Here is an 11,665-nt window from a genome sequence, read left to right as displayed (position 1 = left end):
TCGGCCTCGCCGGGTCGAGCCGGCAGCCAGCTCCACCAAAGCCCCTTGCCCGGGGAAGAGCCGGGCGCGCCGGGGCTGCGGCGCATCCCGGGGCACTTGCGGGTGAGTCGCGGGGGCGCCGAGGCGGTGAACTCCGTCTTTGGCAGAGTCAGTGGCAAAACACCGACAACAAATAGACTGGAGATTTGGCCAAGAAGCAAACACGGTAAGAGCTTTCCCGTGCACGGCTGGAGTGCTGGGGAGAGAGTGCCGCCACCCAGAGCACAGTTAGAAGGCCTAGGAAAAATGGGACAAGTTCTGTTTCATTAACAAAAATACTTCAATAATTAGTTTTGAAATGCTGCAATAAAATACACAGTCTGTTTTCTGGAGGAAAAAAACTCCGTGTGCATTTCTTGAATACATGTTTTGTTAAAATGTGAGTAGCTTTTGCCACTTTACATTTTCTTCCAACTGTCATTTCATGATCTAAGAATATCTTTGTTCAAAGTAGATGGACTTTGCTCTGTAGGAAATAGTCAGCTGTGGACTGCAGTGTAGTTCTACTAATAGTGATCTATATGGAAATTGTTCCTTGCTGGAGAAGCTGCAGTGGCCAGTCCATCTGCTTTAGCAGGGTTTACCCTGAGGTATTTGGGATGAGGCGTGTATTACCAGTAAACCAACCAGCCAGACAAGGGCGAGTTAAAGATCCCTCCTTGTCAGGCCTTGCCCTGTGAACATGATTAGCTTCCATTTTATGGCATGCAGTTGTGATTTGAAAACATTAAGGGATGGCAACAAGTTCCTTTTTATTTTACCAGGTCCACTACTTTGTCTGCTAAAACTTGGGGTTTATTTCTAATACATTTCTTCAGTGTCGAAGCAGTAGATCTAGCTACATATCTGCTAGACCTTTTATCTCTTTTACATCTACTACATTGTGAACAGTTTTGCACCTCGATCTATCTTTTTCCTGCTGAACTAAATAGTCTGTGCCCTTTACACTTCTCACACTCCCTGAGGCTCAAACTTCTTAGATCTTTTCCAGAGCTGGAACCACCCCTTCTAGTTTCTGAAGGTGCTTTGCTAAAGGTATATCAGGACCGTACCAAACACTACAGTGTCTCTCTCACTAACAGTTCATACAGAGCTAAGACTATATGTTTCTGATCGTGATTTTCCAGTTATGTATCTATGTTTCTCATTAATCCTTTTTGGAAAATTCTGTTCCATCACTTATTTCCTCCGACCCATAAATCATAGAATAATTAGGGTTGGAAGGGACCTTAAAGATCATCTAGTTCCAACTCTCCTGCCATGGGCAGCGACATCCAACCAGACTGGGCTGCCCAAGGCCCCATCCAACCTCCAAATATCTTTGTAGCCTTCCTCTGGACCTGTTCCAACAGCTCCATATCCTTCTTATGTTGAGGATTCCAGAATTGGACACAGTATTCCAGATGAAACCTCACAAGAGAGGAATAGAGGGGCAGAATCACTTCCCCCGACCTGCTTTTGTTTCCCAAGCCACTGCTTTCCATGTTCTGGTCACTCACACAGCAGAGTGGATCAAGCAAGGCCTGAGGCTTAGGACAACTACCGTTTACAAGAGCAGAGCAGTTGGAAAGATTAATTCATGAACATCAGTGACCACCCAGTCAGATAGAGATGATTACTTTGAAAATACATGAAGTTTATTTCTCTGGCCTCTCTGCAAAGGCAGGCATTTGAAAGGGAGTAATAATTAAATAAGTAATCTACAGTATTACTCATGACCCTTACAAGCACAGAAGCTAGAGGAGGGAAATAAGGTACACATTGGAAGCCCAGGCAGGAGAAGGATGCTAAATGGCTGCTTAACAGTGGTAGCACTGAAATCTGAATGGGCCACCTGATCTGAAACATCAAGAGATACTGGGGTTCACAAAGCAAGGACATCTGGGCAGAAAGACTTAACAAGTCAAAGGAGGCTCCAGTAAAGAAATTAGAGTAAAGTTTGTTATTTTTGCTGGGTTTACCCCCTCATGTTGTCAAATAAAGAACAATTTGTTTTATTATCTAACTCAAATTCAATATCATAGAATCATAGAATAGTTTGTGTTGGAAGGGACCTTAAAGATAATCCAGTTCCAACCCCCCTGCTATGGGCAGGACACGTCCCACTAGATCAGACTGCCCAAGGTCCCATCCAACCTGGCCTTGAACACCTCCACGGATGGGGCATCCACAGCTTCCCTGGGCAACCTGTGCCAGTGCCTGACCACTCTCATAGTGAAGAATTCCTTCCTTATGTCTAGTCTAAATCTACCCCTATCCAGTTTATACCCATTGCCCCTCATCCTATCACTATAAGCCTTTGTGAGCAGTCCCTCCCCAGCTTCCTTGTAGCCCCTTCAGGTACTGGAAAGTCTCTATAAGATCTCCTCAGAGCCCTCTTTTCTCCAGGCTGAATAACCCCAACTCTCTTAGCCTGTCCTCGTATGGGAGGTGCTCCAGCCCTCTAATCATCTGTGTAGCCCTCCTCTGGACCTGTTCCAACAGCTCCAGATCCTTGTTAAGTCAAGAATGCCAGAACGGGACGCAATACTCCAGATGAGGTCTCGCAAGAGAGGAATAGAGGGGCAGAATCACCTCCTTCCCATATGAACACACACTATATCTTGAAAAGTTCAAAAATAAATTCACATCGTGTGTTAAAAGAAACTTGCGTCTTTCATTATCTGATCTTCTAAGTGCCAAGATCGAGAATTCAGGTTCAATGCCACACCAGGCTCTGGGGCAGCTCTCGCACACACTCTCACTTTCTTCTCTCCAATACATGAATAGAAAACAGGGTTTCTGATTGTGATACAAATCTCAAAGGAACGGATGCATCACAATGCAAACTTTAATTTTTCTACTAAAGAATATGTAGGTAGCAAACAGGAAAACTACAATTAATAAAAACTATTCTTTTCACTGAAAGCAAATGTGCCTAAATAGTTTAATCTTTACATATCTGTGCTTATAAAGTTATCAAACTGTTATAAACCAGTGGGAAAAGGAGGTGTCGTGAAAACAGCCTGAGGTCCAGTAGAATATCTTTTTAAATCCTCTTTTCTCCTCACATCTTTTTTACACTGTTGAAAGCACAAATAGGTGTACCTAGCAGGAGTCCTCTGAACCAGCCTGACCCCAGAGTACTGCCTGTTGTCTGAAGTGTGAGCTCTTCCTACAGCCGAAATCTGGGGTCTTTTCACATGAAGCTCCCCATTAATTCTTAGACATCTACTAAACTGGTACCTGCCTGTGACTTTTGCTGCACATTTAGCATGAATCTTTAAGAGTCAAATCTATAGACTACCCTCATTGTCTTGTGAAGCACAGAAGTGCTAGAAAGGCCATATCATGCTGGGAGAAGAAGCCTTCTGTTTCTATCACCAGTTTTATTTGGTCCTTTAGAAGTTGCTACCTCACAACTGTTATGAAATAAAAGGAGGGCTTCATCCAGTGTGCTACTAAAATATGGCTCCATTTCAGAAAAACAGCTTTATGCCTTGTGCTTCACACAAGAAGTCATCAAGGCCAAGGAATTGTTTGAGAGGAAACCCATCTTTTCAGTTTGTGGGGAATTCATCCAGAAACAGCTCAAGAAACTTTAGCTGTGAAAATGAAGCTCCTGCTGCATTTTCTAGGTGGAAAATTTCCTTTGGAAGGAGGAAATAATCTTTTGAGCTGATCATTGCCACGATTGTCATATCAATAGGAAATTAAAATATTTGCTCTTGAAAAGGAGTGTTATTTCAAACTATCGTTGCAGGCTGAGGCTGTACTTCTTCCCACTTCTTTCTGAAGGAGAGGCAGTAAAGGAATGCCAGTAACATCTCTTGCTGTTTCAAACAGCTCAGAGCAATAGTGTATAAAGTCTATCAACAGTATTAGATAAAAGTTCAAAACAATCTTGGGAAGTGTGAGAGAAGCTGAAGCTTTCTAGGAATCTGATATCTAACATCAACATTAAGGCCTCTAGCAACAGGTTACACATGTGTCTTCAGAAGCAGTAACTTTGATAAAATTTCACAGGAGGATGTTTATAGAAAATGAATCAATATATTAATTTATGCCATGGAGAAAATCTATTCAGGGAACAAAGCACAAAGTTCATGAATAGCTGTAGTTGTTTAGTTAATGAAGAGTAGTAACTGAAGGCTGTGAAACCAGTAGCTAAGAACATTGGTTATCTCACATGGATATTTCATAAAGCTCGAGTTGCTCATTTTAGAGGCTTGGTGCACTCAGAACTGTGGATACTTATCACCTTGAAAAGCCAATCCACTTCTTGAAGCCTTCTCCAGTAAGATGGCCCAAAGCCATCACTGCTCCAAGCCACAAACATTCATGCCCTCAGGGCTGCTAGAAATTCACTTATGTTTTGAAGAGAGAAGGAAGGCAGCTCATCTGTGCCAAGTCATGCTAGGAACCAGAGGGTCTGTGCAGCTGCAGCAGCTGGCACAGCTTTCCCAGCCTACTCTGTTCCCCCAATAACAAGGGAACCTAGCCACAGAAAGTCAGCAGCAGTACCTAGCAGTTACCTTCTGGTGCTGATTTCCAGGCAGACAGGAATGAATATTTCCCTCTGCCTGCTTCTTAGTAGGTAACTGTGAACATGTCAGACTTTTGCTCAGCATTGACCTGCTTTCCTTCTTTCCATCTGGGATGCTCTGTGCAGCTTTCTGCCACCACGTCCTTGGGCTTGTAGGACTGTCTTCTACAGAACCAAGGGAAATAGAAAATAATTCAGTTTCAGTGTGTCTTTGGTTGCTTCACCTCAGCTTTGCAGACAATACAGAGGAGCAGGGGAAGAGATAGCAGGGTTGCTACAAAGCGAGAACTTTAATTCTCATTGAAGTTTATCATCATGGCATTAGTGGAGTTCAATGTGATGTACAGTTACACGGATATACGCCACAGGCTGTCACAAGCTGCAGGTTATTCTTACTCTTCCTTTTTAACCAAAAGAGTCTGACATTGTAGTTAAAAATAATATCTAAGCAGTGCTGTCAGAAGAAGTCAAAAGCTCCTGGCTCTGTATTGATTTCACAATATCTAACTGTTTATGAAAACAGCTACAAAAATATTCTTGTTGCATTGTCGTTAAAAAGGTTACTGAAAGGGATGAACTCTGAAAATAGGCAGTTCTCCAAAGATAATACTGCAAATAAAATGCCACCACATCCAGGATGCAAATATCTGAGGAAACCCCTCTCATTATAATTCTGAAGTTACCTGATTTCTTTACAAACCAAGTGCCTCTCCATTTTTAATAACAAAGACTTCTTACATCAAGAAGTGAGACTGGTAGTTAAAACCATATCTACTGCTACTATAAGTGCTTGTTACACGTTATATGAGAGCCTATATCAGAATGGTGATGCTTTAAACACACAGATTTAATTATCACTGGGAACGTCATTAACATAAATTTAGACGAATATGGTGTGGGTGGTTTTGTCCTGATGCAGAAAAAAGAGGATGCACTAGATGGACATCTAAGGTCTTCACTTCTATCATATTTAATTGGAATTGGGATTGGGAATGTAGCATTTCTAAAATATTTCTGGACTGATCCACTGTGAAGTCTGGTGGCATTCACAGAAAGGTGACTAGAATGATGGAGGACACACACCACTCAAGAGAGGTGAAAAAACTGTATTAACAAGGATTTGTGCTGTCCTGTATAGTATTATTTGTATATGGATACTAAAATACTGGTGATACTGGAGAAGTTTTTAGGCACTTTTGCATTTTACCTATTTAATCTTACCTCTCAGTGAATGCATCACTCAAGCTCCTTCCTAACGTTGGCTTGGAGTAAAAAATAGTATAACATATTGATCATTTGATTACTGCCTTAGCAAGTTTAGAAACAGTAAAGGGAGATAATTCCAAATGCTAGGTAATTAAACTGAGACTCACTGCCGCAAGTTTTTGTTGAGGTCAAGGTTTTAACTAATTCTGCAAAAAAGCCAAACTCTTAAGTAAGGATATCCAGCCAGTGTAGTGTGGGTTAATAAATGATTCTGAAAGACTTATGGATGATATAAAGCCACCCATTTGTGGGTGAAAGCCAGTCTCTAACTATTGAAGATGAGAACTTTAACAAGTATTTTCCCCCCAAAATTTTCTTTCTTGTTATTCCAAATCACCTGCTGCTGGCCAAATTCAGAAATGGGTTTAGAAACTGTAGATCACAAGCTATACTTCACTTGCCATGTTTCTATATTCAAATAGCAAATGAAAGCATGGCCTCCCAATTCCACTTCGTTTAGGTTTTTTCGTTGTCTTTTTTGGTGAATAAAAGTCCCTGTTAAATTAACGCAGTTATCTTCAATCCTGACCAAAACACATTCCGCAACTGAAGTCAAATACGCCAGCAAAACTGATTATTTTTTCCTATTACTGCTTAATACTTTCACCGATCAATATTTTCACTGGTGCATGCCACTAATACATTTAAATGTAGTTGTGGGAATTGATTATCCTTAGTTATTTCCTTTCAAAGATCATGAAATAGAAAAACTTTTTTTACAATTTTGGGATACATACGTGAATTTAAGGCCAGATTTGTCTTCAGAATTTTCCAGAATAATTTGTATAAAACCTCATAATCTTAAAATACCTTAAGAGTATTTTACTGTTTAATATTTTTTACAAAATATTTAGAAGTAATAAACCTGAAAATATTTAATCACTTAGGCATATTAAAAAGAAACTCTAATAATTCCTAAACCCAGTCACATGTCAGTTCTGGACAAAAAGGGTTTCTCTAAACAATGAAAAATATTAACGATACAAGAGAAGATTCAATTATATAACCGCACATTGTAATTCTCAGTGATTTATAGAAGGCAAAATTCGGATATGCTATATAATAAATTATCATTTAGATGAGACTAGAGTTTGGTCTAATAGAATCCCATTATCTAGAAATAGAAAAAGGAACCCTATTAGATTATAGGGCTAATTCCTTGCCAGTGCTGAGGCCACTGCTTTTTCGCTCTTAGGTTTGTCTCCAGGAAAACTGTTGCTACAGTTGCAGAGTCATCTTTAGCAAAGAGTTACGGAAAGGCGAGAGAGTTCTGTGTTCACCTTCCCATTCTGATAGGGAATGAAAACAGCAGTAATGGGTAAATCACCTTAGTATATAATTTTAAAGAAGAAAAAAAATCTGTTAAGATCTGAGGGTAAACATCCTAAAACAGTAATACACCCAAGTATTGACAGCATGAGAAGATGAAAGACCAACAGAACCAAAACCACGGTGGTGCTCTGAGATGAAACTAGTTGTAGCACAAAGTGAAAAGACTTGTGACACACACAAACATGAGATTTTTCTGGACCTTCAACTTCTCAAGATTCAATGGGATGAATGTTTTCAATGGGGTTTAATCAACATACCACTTTTAAGAATGAAACTGTAGCTTGAAGGCACTTAGTTTGTACTGAAGCTGAAATGCATCATGAGAGGAAGAAGACCCTCTTACATGTATTTAGTTGGGGGAGCAGAGGAGAAAGATGGGCCAGATAGATTAGTTCCCAAAAAGTCCCCAGTGATATTACTCCTGTTCTGGGCAAAGCGGGTAAGAGACCCCTGAAGTCTCTGTTTTCTTAGTCTTGAGGTAGATGAGAAGGGAAAGGGGGAGATATGCTGTTACGTCTGTTCGGGAGGGCTGCAATCCCACTGAAACTGGGTGTGCTGACACTTTTCCATAGTTTTAAGCGTGGCTCAAATCCCACATCTCTGTATTTCTTTTGCATCTCCCAAAACAGTTTAGATTCTGTGATCTCCTTCTCATCCCAATGCTAAATTGACCTCAAGGTATTATCCTTTCTGAAAAGGACAGCAGGGAGTCTGATAGACCTCAAACTCATTCAGAGTGGTGGTTTCAGGCAGAAAAGAGCACAGATTTCAGCTGGGAGTATCCTGTTATCTGAAGGGGGGTAATCTTTTCCCACCTCATTCTGATACACCTCCCAGATTTTTATGCACAGAAGTAAAAGCTGAGATATGCTCTTTGGAGGGTATTACTTTTTTTCTAGGTGACAGGTGTGCTAGAAATGCAAACCAGTGCTGCTGACAGAGCCACCACATCATGCTTCAAGAAGCTGTGAAGGAAAAATTTGCTTTTAGTGGAGGTGCTTCCATTTGTCCATTTAGCATAATTAAACTGGGATTTGTAAGTTTAACAAACTTGGTATTAACCACAGTGCTGGCTGCTGAACAAAGATACTAAAATTATTGCTTACTCTCAGTGGCTGCCTGCAGGAGAGTTGAGAAACAAGTTTGCTATATTACTGTGTCAGAAAGCACAAACCATTTAATCACTTGTGTCATTGAGTCCAACAAACAATAGCCATAAAAGCGTATCAGATACTGTAAATCGGTAAAGCTCCGTGAAGATACAGTATTTCAAAACCCACACTGATTTCATGTTCTAAAGGAATAGCTTCAAAAGATTCCTTATTTGGTTGCTACAGTACAGTTTTTCCCTGTAATAGGAGTCCTGGGCTGGGTAGTTGTCTCATCAGCATACAACTCAAACAAATGAGATGTCACTGATAGAAAACTGATGGAAAAGAAGATTTGAACAATTATACAAAACAGATAAGCCATTAGCTACTCCTGGGATCTAATGATATGCTCTGCAGGATCATCTGTGCTACAGACATAATTAGAGTTGGTCCCGAGTCATTCTGTCGTAGCACAAAACATTAACAAAAGGGAAAAGAAAAAAACGCTTTGTCAGCCTCTGTGAAAGGGAGGACTAGGATGAGACTGGTGCCTGACACAGGTTAGGATTGAAATACATTTGAAGTACAGGGCTATGAGGAAGAATTGGCATTTTATTACTATTTTACGTAATAAGCTACCACGCGGAAGCATAACCAGATCTGGATAAAAACTTGAACAGGTTTCCATGCAGTATCACCTGTGGGAAGGACATTTTTCACTTATGCTGGATGTGTTATATTATTCTATTAATCTCATGTTTAAATTAGATATTTAAAACACAATCTTTTAGCCTGTTGTTTTTATTAGCTGATAAACACCATCTCTGCTTTTGACCTCCTCTTGATGAAGACACTGACAGTTGTATTTTCACACTGGTTTTTGTTTTCCAGTGGAAAACTACAGGTTTATGACAAATTAAGTGCAAACCCCAATCCACATGGCCAGTATTTTCAATCCGTCTAAAAAGATCCTTGTAGGGTGTGGAAGTCAGCTAGGCCTGTGCTGTCAAGAGGAAACCATTAAGATGAGATTAAGACTGTTTATTGCTACCCTGGGCCACTTTAAAATTGCACACGATTGCTTTTAAATGTTCCTGTTTGGAAAGAACAAGCATGCGCGCAGAAGTGTTCTTAGCCGCAGGCTCATTTCTTTTCAAGCAATACCATCCACCATCCTGGAAGAAGGTGGCCTCCTTTTTGTCTACCCCAATGTTTTCAAGAAACAACCCAGGTTTTACTGGTAGACATTATACTTACTTAAACTACTATACAACACTTACTAGAGCTGACTCCTGGGTTTGCTCAAGTTGGTCAGAATTTTGCTTTCAAATTTTTTATGCTCAGCCCAAAACTTCACTCTAAATTGTCTTCCCGATGGCTTTGTATCTGTGAGATATCTTCTTCCGTGGCCAGAATTGAGAAAAAAACTACTTTTATGGCATTTTCCCCTATGTGTCACAATAACAAACATTTAACTTATCAATGGCATCTGTTAACATGTAAAAGACTGGATAAATAAAACTAATTCAGGCTAAATTTATTCTGTAGTCTAGCATACACCGCTGAGGGACTTCCTGTTTTCTGTGAAGTGACTGGAGGGAGCATGCAGAAAAAACAAATTCTAAATGTACAGCATTAATAGAGCGATCCCTGCTCCAAAATAGACCTTTTTAAGTGCTAACTAATGATTTTTAAATACTTTGATGAAAATATATGATACATTTAGTTTTATTCCATTTGAAATAATCAGCTGGTAAGTCTTTTTCAGAAAGCAAATTATTGTTTATGCCTCACAGTCCAAATTTATTACTCAAAGTAATAACCTTGGCAAAATAGTCTATTATTTCAACTCTTGAATGAGGATTTGGTTCACATGTCTAATGCCCTGTGTAAGAGAATTAGCAGAAACTCATCTCAATATGGTTTCAAAAGAGGAAACTAAGCAGACAGCCCTGTTAATTTAGCATATAGACTTGGAATAAAGTACAACATCCATCATCTCTTGAAATTTAATTAAAAATTGGTCTTGTGTCCAAGGAAAAGGAGCCAATTTTCTGCTGGAAGCCAAGTCTTGGAAGATCACTGAAACCCTTAATGGTTCTTTCATTGTGGGAGCCAATATAAAAAAAAAACAGTTTGGAAGTTCAAATTATCCCTCACATTAAAGGCTAGAACATGTGTAATCTTCAGGTTGGGCCTGTTGCTGTTGGTGCAATTCTTTCTGTCACCATGGATACACGGGGAATTCCAACAGTGCTTCTCCCAATGTTCTTAAAAATCTTCCAGTGTGCCACTGTACGCTGCCGCAATGCTGAACAGGCTTTTGCATTCACGGTGAAATACCCTTCCTTACCATATGTCATGTATAGCTCTTATTCTTCCCCAGTAGGGTTTTATGTGTAATAAAAAGATTCTTGCAAACACACACTGAGATTTAATATCTGGGGAAAGGGAAGCCTGAAAATATGTTAACAAGATTTTCAGCATTAAACACAATTTTGTTTCAGATTTCAGCTGTTAAACATCTTAATTTGTTTTGCTTTTTACTCCAGTAACATAATGCTAATACACTCTGACAGCTTGTGACTCCACGCCGAGGAGGTTTCACAAACCAATCTCTTTATTTGAAATTTGATTTACAAAGTGCCTCGATCCTTTAGCTGGGTGGCAGCAGTCACTGTCACAATGCTAGTTGTGACTTGAAGCAGGAGCACAATCTGGGCAGTTTTTTATTGTTTGTTTATTTTTTTCTAGTGGAGGATTCAGTGACATCAAGGAGTCCTTTTAACCATCTAGTGTCCTTGTCCATCAATAAGCTCAGTCCAGAAAATACTGCCATGCTGTGTTTGCCACGCTCCAAAGGAAATTCAATGTACAGTGAAAGCTTGGTGCATAGTACAATGAGAATCTAGGCAGTTTATTTTTACAATATTTGTTGTGCATGAACTTGTCTAATGGTTAATACAGAAAGCTTTTAGACGCCATGTTCTCCTTCCAGCCTAACCTAGGTGAGGGCTTCTTCTCACCAGCAGTTAGGTGAGGCTGCTTTCTGGGCACTCAAGGTCACCCCTGAGGCAGCAGGATCATTTATTTCAGCTACAGGTCAGCCCCAAACTTGTGTGGGCCATTATTTTCCTGGGAAATCAATTTTTTTGTCATGTGAGGTGGCACTTTGTATCTTGAAGTCCTGCAGAAGAGGCATGATACAGATGATCACAAGCATCTGTTCTCAGATATAGCCCTTTAGGTTGTAGGTCTATTGGCAGTAGTAGGCATCTTTCCTGTATATGTGCACGTCTTGTCCTGAGTGAACATATCCCGGCATGTCCCAACATCCTGACAGGCAAGTTGTGTGTCGTAACCACCTGCAAAGGATAAGCACCATGTGGGTCATTTGTTTGAGTAATTGTAT

This window comes from Cuculus canorus, chromosome 4 (genome assembly GCF_017976375.1).
Source record: "Cuculus canorus isolate bCucCan1 chromosome 4, bCucCan1.pri, whole genome shotgun sequence".
Classification (NCBI taxonomy): domain Eukaryota; kingdom Metazoa; phylum Chordata; class Aves; order Cuculiformes; family Cuculidae; genus Cuculus; species Cuculus canorus.
Note: the sequence above shows the minus strand (reverse complement) of the source record.